This window comes from Meleagris gallopavo, chromosome 3 (genome assembly GCF_905368555.1).
Source record: "Meleagris gallopavo chromosome 3, MGAL_WU_HG_1.1, whole genome shotgun sequence".
Classification (NCBI taxonomy): domain Eukaryota; kingdom Metazoa; phylum Chordata; class Aves; order Galliformes; family Phasianidae; genus Meleagris; species Meleagris gallopavo.
Genome location: NC_139406.1, coordinates 51,271,783 through 51,287,178, shown reverse-complemented (window position 1 = coordinate 51,287,178; position 15,396 = coordinate 51,271,783).

Sequence of the window (15,396 nt, the reverse complement as noted above, 5' to 3'; positions counted from 1 at the left end):
TTCAATAAATATGCTTCATCTATCCTAAATCACAAGTTTTAAAAATACAGCACAGTATATTCATTAAGAAAGTTTTCTTTTGATGCTTCTTGTATCTTTGTAAGATATTTCTGAACAGATCTGTGTTACTAGAATCTATTTTTTTTTTCAGATCTTTTTTGTTGAACCATATTATACATTAATCTATATGGCATGAACAATAGCACTGTTAGCTTCTTTGCAGAGCAGTAAACAGTGATTTGTTGTTTTACCTACCTCAAAAGCATATGCGAAAGAAACAGTGATGTGAAATGTAGAAAAGTATGGTTAACAACTTAATAATCAGGATGTCATCATCCCATATGATAGAAGTTGGATTGCACTATTATAATGTAGAAGTATACAATTAATGTATATTAATTGTATAATGTAAGTATACAATTTAAGATAACTTCAGCATAATTTCTGACATTGTGAATTTTTCTCCATCAAAACAGAACTCCAACCATCCTTGTCAATATTACATACAAACAAGTGTGTTGAAGCATGTCTACTTTTCCCTTGCCAGTAGATACCTGAATTATGGATTTTTGTCAGTTAGCATGCCCAATCTATTCATGCATAATGTTTGTGTTAAGGTGTTGATCTGGGTATGCAAAACCTAATTCTGCATAAAATAATTATATCTGTGGCCATATTGAGATAGAGAAAACCAACATGAACTTATTTGTAGGCATAACTTCTAATAAAAGACCATTTAGTACTAATAAACAGTGTAATATTCTTTTTACTCTAATTTGAAACAAAGCTACTTAGTTACAAAAGAAAACACATCAATTATTGATGTATGAATATTCTTATTTTTAAAGTAGAATTATTTCCTATTCATTAGCATATATCCAAAAGTCATTAATTTTAATACGCGTTTGGGTGGTGGTATTTGAATTGTAAATAATTCTGTGTTCTCCACAATTTAACCACATTTTGCATATTCATGAAACAATTTAGTCAAAAGATGTAGCAGGGCATGCATTGCTTTGGGATATAGTCACATTAGGTAATTATGTGGTACTGTGCTGCCTACGGCATCACCTACTTCATTTAGCACCCAACAATGTGAAAGAACCCATGCACCAGTATCTCATGTAATTGAGATGAAGAGACCCCAGTGAAAGCACTTAAGGAACATATTCAAGTTAATAAGTTCACATATGTTAATATAATCTTTATGCAAAATAATCAATCATAGAGGTACATAAGTAAAACCATGACCAGAAAACACTGAATATCTTCATTTCAGTATTTTATTTTTCTCTATGCTGAAATACTAATTTCTATATTCTACACAATTTATTTGTTGTGTAAATGATTAATATCTAGAATGGTAGGTGGATGTTTAAAAATATCTGACAGTGAAAACAAAACATTAAACAACTTAAAAGTAGTATGAGGAAGAATGTGGAGCACAAATTGTTTCATGAACGTATCACTTAGTATTGCAAAACAGTTGCATTATATCCAGATAAATGTAAAGAACAAGGCAACAGACATACTTAATGCTTCCAAAATTAATAACAGTTCTAAGTATGTTGGTTAGACAAAGGAGAGTCTTAACTCAGAAGGAAGTAAGGTCTCATAAAAAAAGTGTCAATGCTCTGAAAAAGGACCCAGGTTTTGAGCTTCTAGTGGACTTGTAAGGCAAGTAAGTCATGTACAAGATGTAATGATATATCAGGAAGTGTTTTCCCATATGAACCCCACAGTGGCAAATATGGCCAGCCAAGTAGAGCCCATCACTGAATAGGGCTCTTAATGTGTTAGTTAGCAACAATTTAGTACTGAACACTATAGTCTTGCTAAATGTTATGATTATTTCCTAGCATTCCTCTCTCAATGTTCCTTTTTATTTCTATCGTCTAATCAAAGCTAAAATTTCAAGAACAACCTGCAGTAAGTTAAATGAAGATTTAAAAATACTGTCTCTAAATAAGGTCCATGATAATGCAAAATTAACAAAAAAAAACAGAAATATTTCCTTTAGAACAGGATTTCTGTTCATTTCTTCACTCTAGACTTGGTTAGTGTTACATGGTTTTTATGATGCTTTTATATGTTATGAGGGCTGCTCAGACAGTAATGACTCCTATTTTATTATGTTGGATCACAACGTCAGAGGTAGATATTAGTGATATGCCAGTAAAGGTTAAACTTTCCCTCCAAAAATCTGTTACATTTTGTTGCTCTGTGACAGATTAATTCACGTCTGACATGGAAATTCATATGAAGCAAAGGTCTGCCATCAAATTCCTCCGTACAGAAAGAAATGGAACCCACTGACATCATTGATACTTGTTGAATAGTTATGGAGACCAACCAGTGAATGCAAGCACAGTGAAGGTATGGGTGGTGTATTTCAGCAGAGACAACAACAGTGGGTAACCTCTCCTGGTGTAGATTTGTACCAGTAATACTGGTGACAGTGTTAAAATAGTGTTTTGTAGCTGAGAATTTTCTCTATCAAATAGTGTTATTTTGCTCTTTATATCTGTTGTAGTTTCTATGGAAATAAATAGCACACGTTACTGAGTGATCTACAGTTACAGGGAAAGAAAAATAAAAAAGTTGGCAATGAAGAAATAAAAGGTAATGACAACATAGAAATGAATTATTAGTTGACCATTTGGCAAAATAAATTTGAGAGTGTACAGTGCTCAGGACAGAAAAAAAGAAGCAAAAAAGAAACAAAAACCGCCCAAATGCAAATCCAAACAAACAAAAAAAAAACATCACAAAAACAAAAACAGCTGTGTTCAGAAATAATGTATTGAATATTACTTATTCTTTACCAACATTGTATTCTGTAGCCTCTTCTTGATTATCACATTATTAATGACCCAGGTTTTTTTGCATGAAAAAGTTTCACCACTAAAAATCTTTTTATTTTCTATAATCCTGTCAGATACTGTATTAATTACAAATTGTTCACTTTAATGTAGCATTACTAAATAGTTTTGATTGGAATGATTTCCCAGTGAAAATTTACTTTCTGTTCAGTCAAATGTTATTTTGTTTAGTGATCTTATTCATTAAAATGTCATTGGATAAAGAAAATAGCTTTATGTAAAGAAACTTCAAAACTGATGTATATTTTTTGGTTGGAATGACCTAAAAAAATATAGTTTTACTGAGTGTCTAAAAACAACAACAACAAAAACAAGGAACCATACAAATGATACCACAACAAATCTCCTTCATGCTCTACCTCGGCAAGGCCCTTACATTTCCTTTTTTCATTGTCTTTCAGGAGACATAATTCAGATATTTTTATCTCTTTAAAGACTATGTATTCTTAAGGACTTGGGAACTCAGAGGCAGCTAACACACTCAGACTTTTGTCGCCTCAGTTATCTGCTTATAAATACAAACATGTCTCACTCTTAATGCTGCTGTGAAGACCATGTTCAAAGCTTTGGTCCCATCTGTTATCTTTCTGTTGCTTCCCGTTTCTAGGGAATCAAGCATAACCTTCTTTCCTTGCTTTCAAAGCCCTTCACAGCTTTGTCATATTATCACCTTTCACTCATTACTAACTCCTACTTCTGTTTATGCCTGCTCATGTGTTATATTTCAAGTAAACACTTACAGAACTATTTCTCACACTTGGGAATCTGCATCTTGAGCAGTAAATGGGCTAACCACTTCTCAGCTTTCGGGGTTCCTTCTCAGAGCAAAAGCCAATAAAAATCTTGAGAAAATCTCTCTTGCTGAGATGGCAGTGAAGCTTCCGAATAAGTTTTATGTTCTCTTTGTCTCCCTTGTTCTGCATGTGCTCCTCAGCTAACATTTAGTCTGCGCTCTTTTTGGGTGAGGTCTGTGAAGTGTTTACACTTTGCCTATCTAAGAGAAGTGCTAGTCAGTGCTTCTGTGACAGAAAAAGTTAATTGTAAGCGGGAAGTTAATGAATAATCCATCTCAAATAAGAATTTAACACAATTTATAACCAATTTTCTAAAGTCTCGGAGATACACAGTTATTTGCACAAATCAACTGATTCCTGAATGACAATGAACAATATGAACATTCAGCTCACAGTCAGATTAATTCATTGTGTTTAATCCAAAATCAATGTTCTCAATCAGCCTCCCTTCTCCTCTTAATTTTTAATGTATAAATGGCACATCAGTTAGAAAGAACAGATTCTAAACAGGATAAAACCAAGCAAAGTAGGATTACTTTTTTAAAGATTGAGACACCAAATCTTTGAGTGATGGTTTTCTTTCATAGTATTGTCAATGACAAAGGCTTTATGTGTAAATCGAGAAATAATTAAATTTTTGCCATTGTAGCCATAGAGGTCTGGTAATAACCAATAAAATACAAGATGGAGAAAGCCTAATTAAGTAAGATTCTAGATTAAAGTTTATGTTTTCCGAGGAGTAATTAGCAAGACTAAAGTAAATACTATAAAATTATTCCCAGGTGTATTTATTCACATTATTAGTGAATTTTGCTTTGAAGATGTATGCATCCCTTTCTGTTTGCTTTCTGCCTGTATTCATTTGATTGAGCTCTAGCATAAAAAATACTAATGAAAATGAGTTTAATGATAATATTTACCTAAAAAAAAAACCAACAGTAAATATATCAATTGCAACCCAACAAAATAGCAATGAAACTAAAGAATGCAGTAAAAGCAATACAGATGGAAAAATGTAACTGAAAAATTTTAGAAATATTAACAAAAGGAAAAAGGTTTCATTATTTTTTGTGAAACTCGGCAAATGTTATAGAAAGTATATCAGAATAAAAGAATACTATACAGAACTGAGAGCTATATATAAATAGTGCTATATTGAATATTTTTTATAAAACACTGTCTATATATGTAATAATTAAATGATCGTTTTCCTCTTATCCCTAGAAACCTTTAGAAATATATTTTCTCAGGCAGTAGAAACACAATTATTTTATGAACACATTCATTTTGTAAGAGCAAAGAGACAAAATTATGTATATTATGTAAGTACATTATTTCACCAAAGAGAGAATGTAAACAAAACAATGGTATACAAGAAATATTCCCAACATTTTTAAACAGTTAAATAATCTCTTAGTTTTTATCTGGTTGATGGAATTGTGGCTCAGAGATATACTATAAATGTGTGTCTTGTAATTAAAAACACTGTGTTTTTGATATAGTAAATTTCTTTCTGTGCTATATAAACACTATCATTATATATTTGCTGTGAGATGAATAGCAAACCTTTTAATGAGATCTTGGTTTTCTTTAAAGTGTACATGGTTTATCTCTAGCCCTTATTTTAATTCATACTCTCAGCAGTGGAGAATTCACACAAAGATCACTTCAGATCTCCAAATGTATAATGGTATAGAAACAGCTCTATCCTAAAGGCATATCTGTAATTCTGTAGTGTAAGGGCTTTACTTCTCTACTGCACACTCCTCAAATAAGCAATTCTAAGTTGTTTCTGAGAAATTATTCACCTCTAACCTTGACATTCAGTATAAAGTAGTACAGCTTTTCTGTGTAATAAAAGATTGGATTTTTTATAAATATATTAAAATATATATATAAATAAATTAAAAAAATCATTATATCTTCAGCAGTTTTCATTTGAAGCACTTACAGTTTATTAAGAATAAAAATTACTATAAAAAGTCATATATAAAAGATACTGATATATTAAGGAAAATTCAAATGCATCTTCTATACAAAAATCCACTTACACAGAAGTATTAATATTACATGTTCTGCTTACAGATGCAAATTGCATAAAAGTATTTTACCTCCTAGAATTCAGAGATAGTAGGAAGTCCGACTTAAGTATTTGTAGAAAACTTATCTTAAATAATAATAATTTCAAAGAATTAACTTGTTGAAGAATGACGGCTTTGTGTTGCTACATTTGGTATTCAGCAAGCACTCATTCAGTCACAGCTGCCAATGCTGACTGATAGATGTTTAAAAGAGCCTAGAAGAATACTGACAAACCCTCAACTTGTGTGTAGTATGGAGATAAGGATACCAAAATTATATTTACTTATGCTCCTAGTGTAGCATGAAGCTTCACAAAATAGTTAAGGTAGTTTTTTTCTACCTGTGTGCATTTTGTTTTTTTTTAATTTACTGCTATGTACTGTGAGTTTCAACTTGTGTTCAATGATTCAGTGCTGGATAAAATTACTAATCTCCATGAGGGTGGATGGAGACTGAAGAAAGAAAACAAACTACCTACAAGAGTTTTCCACCTCAAGAACCAATCCCCATCATATATTAAAAAACAAAAAGGGAAGGGCAGTAAAAGAAATAACAAAAATGCAAGGACAGGATGAAGTATTTTCTCAATAATTTCTGTCTAGGGCTGACCAGCAGGAATTTAGATCTTGTTGTATTTATCTAAAACATCCACATAGATTAAAAATTCTATTTTACTCTCTTGACGTATGTGGAAAAAAGTAAGATAATGATTTCTTTAATTTATAGGAGCCCTTAAATTACGGCCACATCAAGCTTTGTAATGAATTATTCCACAAGTTGTTAGACTTACAGTTTTAAACTTTTAAATTAGTGTGTGCAAGTTTTTCTCTCACCAGATCTGTATTCTAGATTCCATGTAATTTAAATGGCAATTGCACAAGAAACCCTTCATCTAATTTATTTCTATGTATATATTTTGCCTCCTGGATATGGTTAAAGACAAAGACCTGCAGAAATTCACAAACACTAAAGCACATGTTAGAAAGATTTATAGATAATCTTTTCATTTAATGTTCTTTAATTAACTTTTTAGATCTCTGCCATTTAAAAAAGCAGGTACCATCAACCCCCCTCCCCCCCCCCATGGCATTTGTCAATTCAGCAAAACGGAATTCATTTTTGTAGAACTTTAGAGTAAATATAACAAGTTTCACAATCTACTGAAAAATAACATTTGGCTGTTGAAGAGATGGCTCAAGAACTTGGGCCTTAAGGTTGTGACATTCTAGAAGAGATCTAGAGAGTGGGTGTCAAATAGATGGGACAGTGCTCTTTTTGATGATGCCTAGAGAAAGGACGAGGACAATACTCTGAATATCTATATATCCCTTTATTTTAAGCTAGTAAAAATAAATGCAAATTATACAAGAATGAGAAACTGGCCAAGTTTAAAGCTATTTAATTGCTTTCCAGATGCTTCTCTTTGCATACATACAGTTTATTCTTGATATTTTCAAAAGTATTTCAAAACATTAGTTCATATATTATTTAGTAGGAAAGTACTATAGCTCAGGAATACATCAACATATATTCAGTACATTCAGATGGGTTTTATCTTCATGATCCTTTTAATTTCAATGCAGGTAGTTAAGCTGATTGTGCTGATGCTTTGTCTGACAGATATTCTTCAAAGTCAGTGATATTGATTACTGTTCCAGATTTCTCAAAGAGTGGAGAAAAGTAAATAGGAGACTACTTCATTTCAATAGTTAGTAAGCAGAAGGCTTGTGTTGCTACAACAACAAAGAGTTACTGAAGGCAGATTGCTTTTTTATTGTTCCCAAAATCTGGCACTTGAGTACCCTTTTTCTACAAATAGTCTTCAAGTTTAGAAAACTATGTCAGACAATGTCAGCTGAAATGATAGAAAGCTCAAAAATTGTTGCCACCATCTGTTACCCCAAAAGATCTAATGTCACAGACAGAGTAAGCACACTGACTTGCCAAAATGCACATAACTCAAAATGGTAAATCCTACAGCTTTCTGAGCAGTTTGAAGGCTCATGCTGCTGTTCACAAGTGAAGTATGTGCTATGTGCCTGGTATAAGTTAAGGAGCTACTAGATTGAATCATCTGCTTTTTTTTTTTTTTTTTTTTTTTTTTTTTTTTCAATTGGATGCTTGCAATTGGACTTTTATTACTTGGAGGTGCCCGCTTCCTTCAGCTGGACTTTGCTGAAAATATAAAATATATACTGCTGTGAATTATAACTATGTGAAAAGAGTTCACATTAAAGTGAAAAAAAGTAAGTGCAAGCTTAATATATTTAAGATGCTTGTGAATTTAAACGTGCAATTAAAGGCAATATAGTCCTCCTGCCAATATGGATTTCTCCTTTGTACAGAAATACAACTAAGAAGTCCTGGAACTATTTTAAAAGATACCAAAGGGAGAGAAAATTTCACAAAAAAGGATAGAATAAGACTGCCATGTTTGCTTGCTCATCACCATCTGACAGATTTTCTTAATTTCTTACATATACTCCATAAATAACTGAATTATTTGACTAGATTAGAATAAATAATTAAGTCTTAGAATCAGCATAACAGAAATCATAATCACAGAATCACAGAATGGCCAGGGTTGGAAGGGACCTCAAGGATCATGAATCTCCAACACCCCTGCCACATGCAGGACCACCAACCTCCCCATTTAATACTAGGCCAGGCTGCCCAGGGCCCCATCCAATCTGGCCTTGAACACCTCCAGGGACGGGGCATCCACAACCTCTCTGGGCAGCCTGTTTCAGCACCTCACCACTCTCTTGGTAAAGAACTTCCCCCTGACATCCAACCTAAATCTTCCCTCCCTCAACTGAAAACCATTTCCCCTTGTCCTGCTGTTATCAACCCTTTCAAAGAGTTGATTCTCCTCCTGTTTGTAGGCTCCCTTTAGGTTCTGACAGGCTGCAATGAGGTCACCCCGCAGCGTTCTTTTCTTTTCTATCACAGTGTGATAGATATGTGTATCTACCAAGTGCTCAGACATACATACGTGCAAATATGTGTGTTCTCTAATATCTAATTATTCTCCTAATGATCTATAATAAAATATTCATATTACCTTCCAAAGTAAGAACCATAATGCATCAAAATGCAGAAGTATTCAAAATTACTTTTAATTATTCAACTTGGTGCTAACCAGCACATATTAATTTTTCAGTCTCCTCTTTCTTGAAGTAGTAAAGTACATGCTTATATCAGCCAAAACTATTTCAGTAGTTATGAGAGCTAAGCTGATTATAAACGGCAAAATGGATGACAGTAGGAGTGAAAATAATTTCAGAAGCCAGCAAATCACTGCAGTTCTCAAGAAAGTAAATCTTGCCAAGAAAAAAGACTTATACACTCAAACAGCCCAACGGGGGTTTAAGTACTATGTGAAAAGCACATAATTTTCTTATAAATCCATCAATCTCCAGCAGATTTATAATAATGAATTACATGACATAAACATCAGGGTGGAGGCCTGACTACAGTTTGTGCTCTGTGGATCTCCAAAGGTTCAGATGTTGCTTATGGTTCAATGAAGCATCTAAAAGAAATAATGCCTAATAAAAGCTTATATGAATTATGATAGCTGTTTGAGAGTGCCTGAATTTATTCTTCCTTTCCAATAAGCTTTGTATTAATTTCTCAAAATGAACATTTTTCCTAGATTAGCTACTCTTCATCTCTCTATATAATATAACAGGAGCTTTTTTAAATATATTTTTTTCTAAACTAGGAAGCCCAACCAAAATCCTACTGTTTTTATTTAGACACAAGGCAAAGTCAAGAAAGCCTGCACAGATTCATGACAAGGTTGAACATGGTCAGTTTGTCTAAAACCAGTATGATGTAATGGCTGTAGATCTTCAGTTTGCCATTGCATCTCTAAAAAAAAAAAAATGACACCAGCAACTGAAGAACAGTTATCACTTCTTTATTCTTCAGAGAGTGTCAAACTGAGCCATGTTTACTTGGATAAACTCAAGTTTAGCCCAACCTGTCAGAGTATGATGAGTATATTTCTCACTGCACTCTCCTTTTGCAAAGCAGAGAGGATAGATGTCAGACTGATAAATGAAATTTTCACTGTTTTCCAATAGAAATTCACTAAGAAAATCATCCTGGATTCTTTACGAGGAAAGAGTAGAAATCTGCAGAACAATAGACACACCTCTCTATTAGCTAAGCTTTACATGTCTGTATTTGAAATAGAGAAATTGAGAAAATGGCATTACAAACCATGCTTTGCTTTGTATGTTGGACATTTATTATTTCCATTCTGGAAATACTGTTTTGGGGTAGAGTTATTTATTGGCAAAGGCTCTCTCTGCAAATGGATTGATTTGTGAAGTCTTTTTGCCTCATGATTTTGGATAAATCAAAAGCAAAATGTTGTATGGACAACGGTACTTTACCAACATGCATATGAAACATAATGGAGAATAATGACAACAGAGACAAAGGTTAAAAGGCATCTCCAATAAATCTATCAATTCATCAGTCTTGGAATCTTATCTCATATTTCCTATTTCATCCCACTCCAAAGGATTTGTACAAAATAAATGCTGTTGCAAATTACAGAAATTAAAGGAATACATTTGCACTTTTAGAGAAATATTACCTGTTTGTTAGACAAAATATTACCTGCTCTCTCCAGCTCATCTTTGTGATTATAGAGCCTGAAATGCAAAAGATTTACCTGCTGCATAAGGGGAGATCAAAGCCAACATTTTCGTTTCTATCCTTGATTCTGAAATAGAGGTATAGGTAAGACATTCAGCTAAGGGCACACGAGGCTTCATCTACCTAGAAGAATCATATCTTAGTAAACTTTTTAAACTGATATTGCAACTTATAACTTGAAAAGTTATGCCAAAGTTAGACCTTAAATAATTATTGCTGTAAAATATAATTATGTATGTGAAGGATGTAAAAAAGATCTATTATGCAGAAAAAGAAAAGAAAAAAACACAACTAGTACACTTATAATTTTGTAACATATTTTGTAAATATTAAGATAAAAAGTTTTCATGTAAGAGATATCAAGAATTTTCTCTTAGGACAGAAAAACTTTGCAAGAGGGAGATATTACAGGAAGAACAATAATTGTATTATCTTCTTATGCATAGGCTTTATGCTGTACTGAGAAATGAATCATGTTTTATCCATGTACCTGAGCTGCATTCACCAGACATCTGACACTGAATGCTTATACACTGAATAATTACACTTAACTAACTTAACAGAAGAGAGACATTCATACAAGAATTAATTATTTAATGATTGTATTCAGCTTGAAAATGTAAAGCATTTTTCCTTTACAGTTGTAAGCTACTTCAGGCACTTGAAAGATTTCCTTCAGAAAAGGTGTGGGTGTGAGAAGGAAAGCAACAAAATGAAATAAATAATTTGGCAAATATGATAGTAATACAATTATTTTAATATTTGTGGTTATTCTGTAGGCAGTTTTATGCTTGTTTTAGAATTTAAAAACAAGTGCAGCTACAGCATTAAGAACTGTGAATGTAATTTTTACAGCATTAAGAACTCCATTTAGTTAAAAAGTGTGGCACTAATGTCTTGTCATGTACAAATTTGATCCCAGCACAGAAAGCCATCCTCCCACTTTCAAACAGTCAGATTGAATATAGGGAAAGGAAAGAGAGAAAAAGAACAACACATAATCTATACAAGAAAAACTTAACTAAGAAACATATTTCAGAATACTAAAGTCTCCTTCAGAGACTGTCTTCCTATTTTATTCCTTAAGGTGAATATAGGTTTCTTTGTACAATACTGAGTCTTGAAATTGTGATGTCTTTTTAATAATGGGAGATGCAAGGGCTTGATTTAGTCAATTTATGCATTTTTGTCATCTTTTCATTAATGTGAAATCATATATGACTTGACTATATGCTGCTGCCTACTCTTTAAAATTTGTATTGATATGAAAGGTTCTATGTAAATACATTATCAGAATATACTATGTTTAATCGGGGCATGCTATGTCACTGTAGCTGCTTTATTGAGATGTCTCTTAGGAAACGGATTTAGCCTACTGATAGCAAATGGTAATATGGTAATAACCATTGCTTAATCAGGACAGTAATTAGCATCAATTCTGTTTAATTGAACTGAATTTAACTGGAGTCAAGAAGTAAAGTACTGATTAACCTCCAAACTATTGATCAGTGCTCACTAATTCTCCAAAGACAGAGAATAATTACATCAATAAATGACATAAATGTCTAATTTTACAAATCAAACAGTATCTGGAAATACACACAGCATAAATAGTGTGCCTGCATGGAAAAAAATCATTCTGAATACATTATCTCTGTAGTCATGATTCCTTTTAAAATTTAAATTGTACATAGTTGATGGTGTTTAGCTGTTTATGGCTATCTACGGTGGCTTTTTTTCAGTACCTGTGTACCAGCTGTCACTCAGTTCCATTCAAATTTGAATGATTGCTGAACTGCAGAATTCTGACATAGATTTTACTATCTATGAGAGTAATGATACATAGGGGCGGAAAACTGCTTGACACCTGGTCTCTTACTGTTCACATCCTGATACTTGCAGAATTATGCCAGGGATACAGGGCTTCCTTTGTTCTTCACAACTTTTTATGGTAGTATATTTATGTCTCAAAATGTTGCAGATTTTCCCAAGATCAGCAGTCATGTGTTACAACTCTCATAATGATTAGCACCCTGGTGATCATGTCATTCACTCTTTGATTCAAAGAGCTCAGAAAACTTCATAATCTCTTTATGCTCAGTTGCGATCTTTTGTACTTTCACATACCTTTAGATTTGAGTATTATGATTCTGTTGCTCTTTTACTGAAATTCCTGAGCAGTGATTTCCAGGCAGTATCACCAATCAAGAAATAACAGCTATTTCTTTTTCCATGTAATAATGATAACATTCTTTTGAATTTCTGTCCGTGCTTTTCTTAGGTTTTCTTCTTCATAACAGATAAAGAGGGTCACTGGAATTGACAACTTTGTCTTATACCTATCTTCAAGTTAAACCAATTACTTTGCTCATGTTTTTTTCATGAGAATTTCTACTAGGATTTTACATCAACTTTATGATGTTTTCAGCAACTCCATCCAGCTGCAGTTTTCAAAAAATTCACTATGATATCAAATCTGTAAGTACAATCCATGACAATACAACTTTCTTTCCTTTTGTATTCCAGTGTTTTATACATAGGATATAGAAATATTATTCTTACAGAGACTACACTGAAATTCTGCAGCAATTTTCCAAATAAACTAAATCCACCATTATAGCATTTTTTTTTCTAGATAGAATGTATTAATTTGGTATTCATGGTGACTACCTTTGTCATATTTTTTCATTAAGTCTGTTTATATTTCATATAAGTTTGTCAGGAAATTAATCATTCTATATTCCACAGTATATTGTCCGTTGACTAGGCTACTAGAAGAAGATTCTTTTCACAAGTGTAGCTTCTCATACACAACATGCATATGAACATTCTCCTTAATTTCCAGTACAGTGTCTATTATCACAGTGCATATATAGAGGGCTGCTCTGAAAGTAATGCTTCCTATTTTATTATGTTGGCTCACAATGTCAGAGGCAGATGTTGGTGGTATGGCAGTAGAAGTGGAACCTTCCCAACAACATTTCATTACATTTTGTTGCTATGTGACATATGGCAGCAGAGGGGGCACTCTGACAAATTGGCATCTGACATAGAAGTTCATACGAAGCAAAGTTCTGCCACTGCATTCCTCCATGCAGAAAAAATTTCACCCATTGGCATTTTTGACTGACCCTTGCTGAACATGTCTGCAGACAGAATGTGGATGTGAGCACAGTGAAGCAGTGGGTGGTGTGTTTCAGCAGCAGCAATAGCAACAGTGGGTCACCTCTGATTTTTATGAGCGCAGAATGCAGGCTCTTGTTAATCACTGGAAGAAATGCATAGCTAATGGTGGTGACAATATTGAAAAAAAGTGGTTTTTAGATGAGATTTTTCTCTGCCAAACAGTGTTATTTTTCTCTTTGTGTCTGTTGTAGTTTCCACATAAATAAATAGGAGGCATTACTTTTGAAGAGATCTATGTAAACCTATTTAAGAATTCTATATATTTAAATGTTATATTGCTAGACATAAAATAATGCAAGAATGAACAAAAAAATTGTGGCTAATTCTCTCAAAAATTGTTTAGGTTCTTAGTAATGCAAGTATGTAGGTCACTCTGAAAGGAGCAGCCCTTGTACTTCAGAATAACTGATGGACCTCTCAAGTATATGCACTGTAATGCTTACCTTCAATGTCTTTGCCACCAAGGCTGGCTAAGAAGATAGAGCAAATACTAGATGTAGTATTTTGGAATTTTTTTTAATGAGAGTTCTTCATAAGCAATGAGGACAATTACCTAAATTATTCAACTAGTTAGGACTGGCTATTTTTGTCTACAACTGCTAACTTACCAACACTGAGCTAAAGTTATTTAGAATGGAAATGTCTGCTGATAAAACTTATAAGTCTATTATCTTCCTGGCTTTAGGATGAAGGCATAGACATTTCTCTGGTGGCCCAAACTATTCTGGGAATCCACTTTCTTTTGCTTTTCATTCTGTTTGATTTTCAGGGAATGAATAAGAGAATCAAAGCGTTTTCTTGAAGATAGAGTCAAAATTGACTTTAAATCAAAAACGTAATGGTAACTCTAGTTTATCATACTCTCTTCTTGAGTAACTGTCATTGTACTCTCACATATACTTTGGCAAAGCAAATGTACTTTACCACACTTCCCAGCATGAGTGATATGGAGTTAATCACTTCCACTACATGAAAATCCTATTAATCAGCAGAGGATACTGCAGGCCCAGTAAAATTAGCTTGGAACCTGCTGAATCATTCCACAATGTCCTGGTTCAAATTATGCTGTATAAAATAACTTTCCCTGAGTTAATACATCAGTAAACAAACTGTGTTGAAAAATAAGTTTCACTGTGGATGAATATGGCCAAAATACTTGTAAAAATAATTTCAGTGTTCTGTTTTACCCTGTTTAATTATTTGTGCCAGTCTTAACTGTAATCAATTTCCCAATTACTGAATCAATTGCTATTTCCAACACACACTACAAAACCTTATAAAATGTTGCAAAGAAAAATGTACAGAAATAATTAGTATTAGACTCTACTAGAATGGGCTGCGATCGGTATCTGTAGACAGAGTGGGTGACATGCAATCATCTGCAAAAATGATTTGCCAAAAATTCCAGAGATTAATGCATTCAAATTCAGTGTTTTTTGTCCTATTAAAAGTATGATTAGAACTCTAAGCACACTTTATCTTGTTTTGGTCTTTTAAAATTCAGTTTCTTTACTTTAATTTGTTCCATAGATATTGCTGTTTTCCATTAGTATGCTGTTCTTTCTCACTTACTATCCTTTTTCTTTCTGTCTTGTTTATGATTTATTCTATCAGGTAAATTTACTATTCAATCAAGATACAATTTGCTGTTCATTCTTTGTATGAAATACCCACCCTCCACTTACTGCTTTACTCATTTACGTTTCTCACTCCTTTATGTTTTTGAGTCAGAAATCTTTTGTGATAAATCTCAGACACTTCAATAATTAGGAACAAAA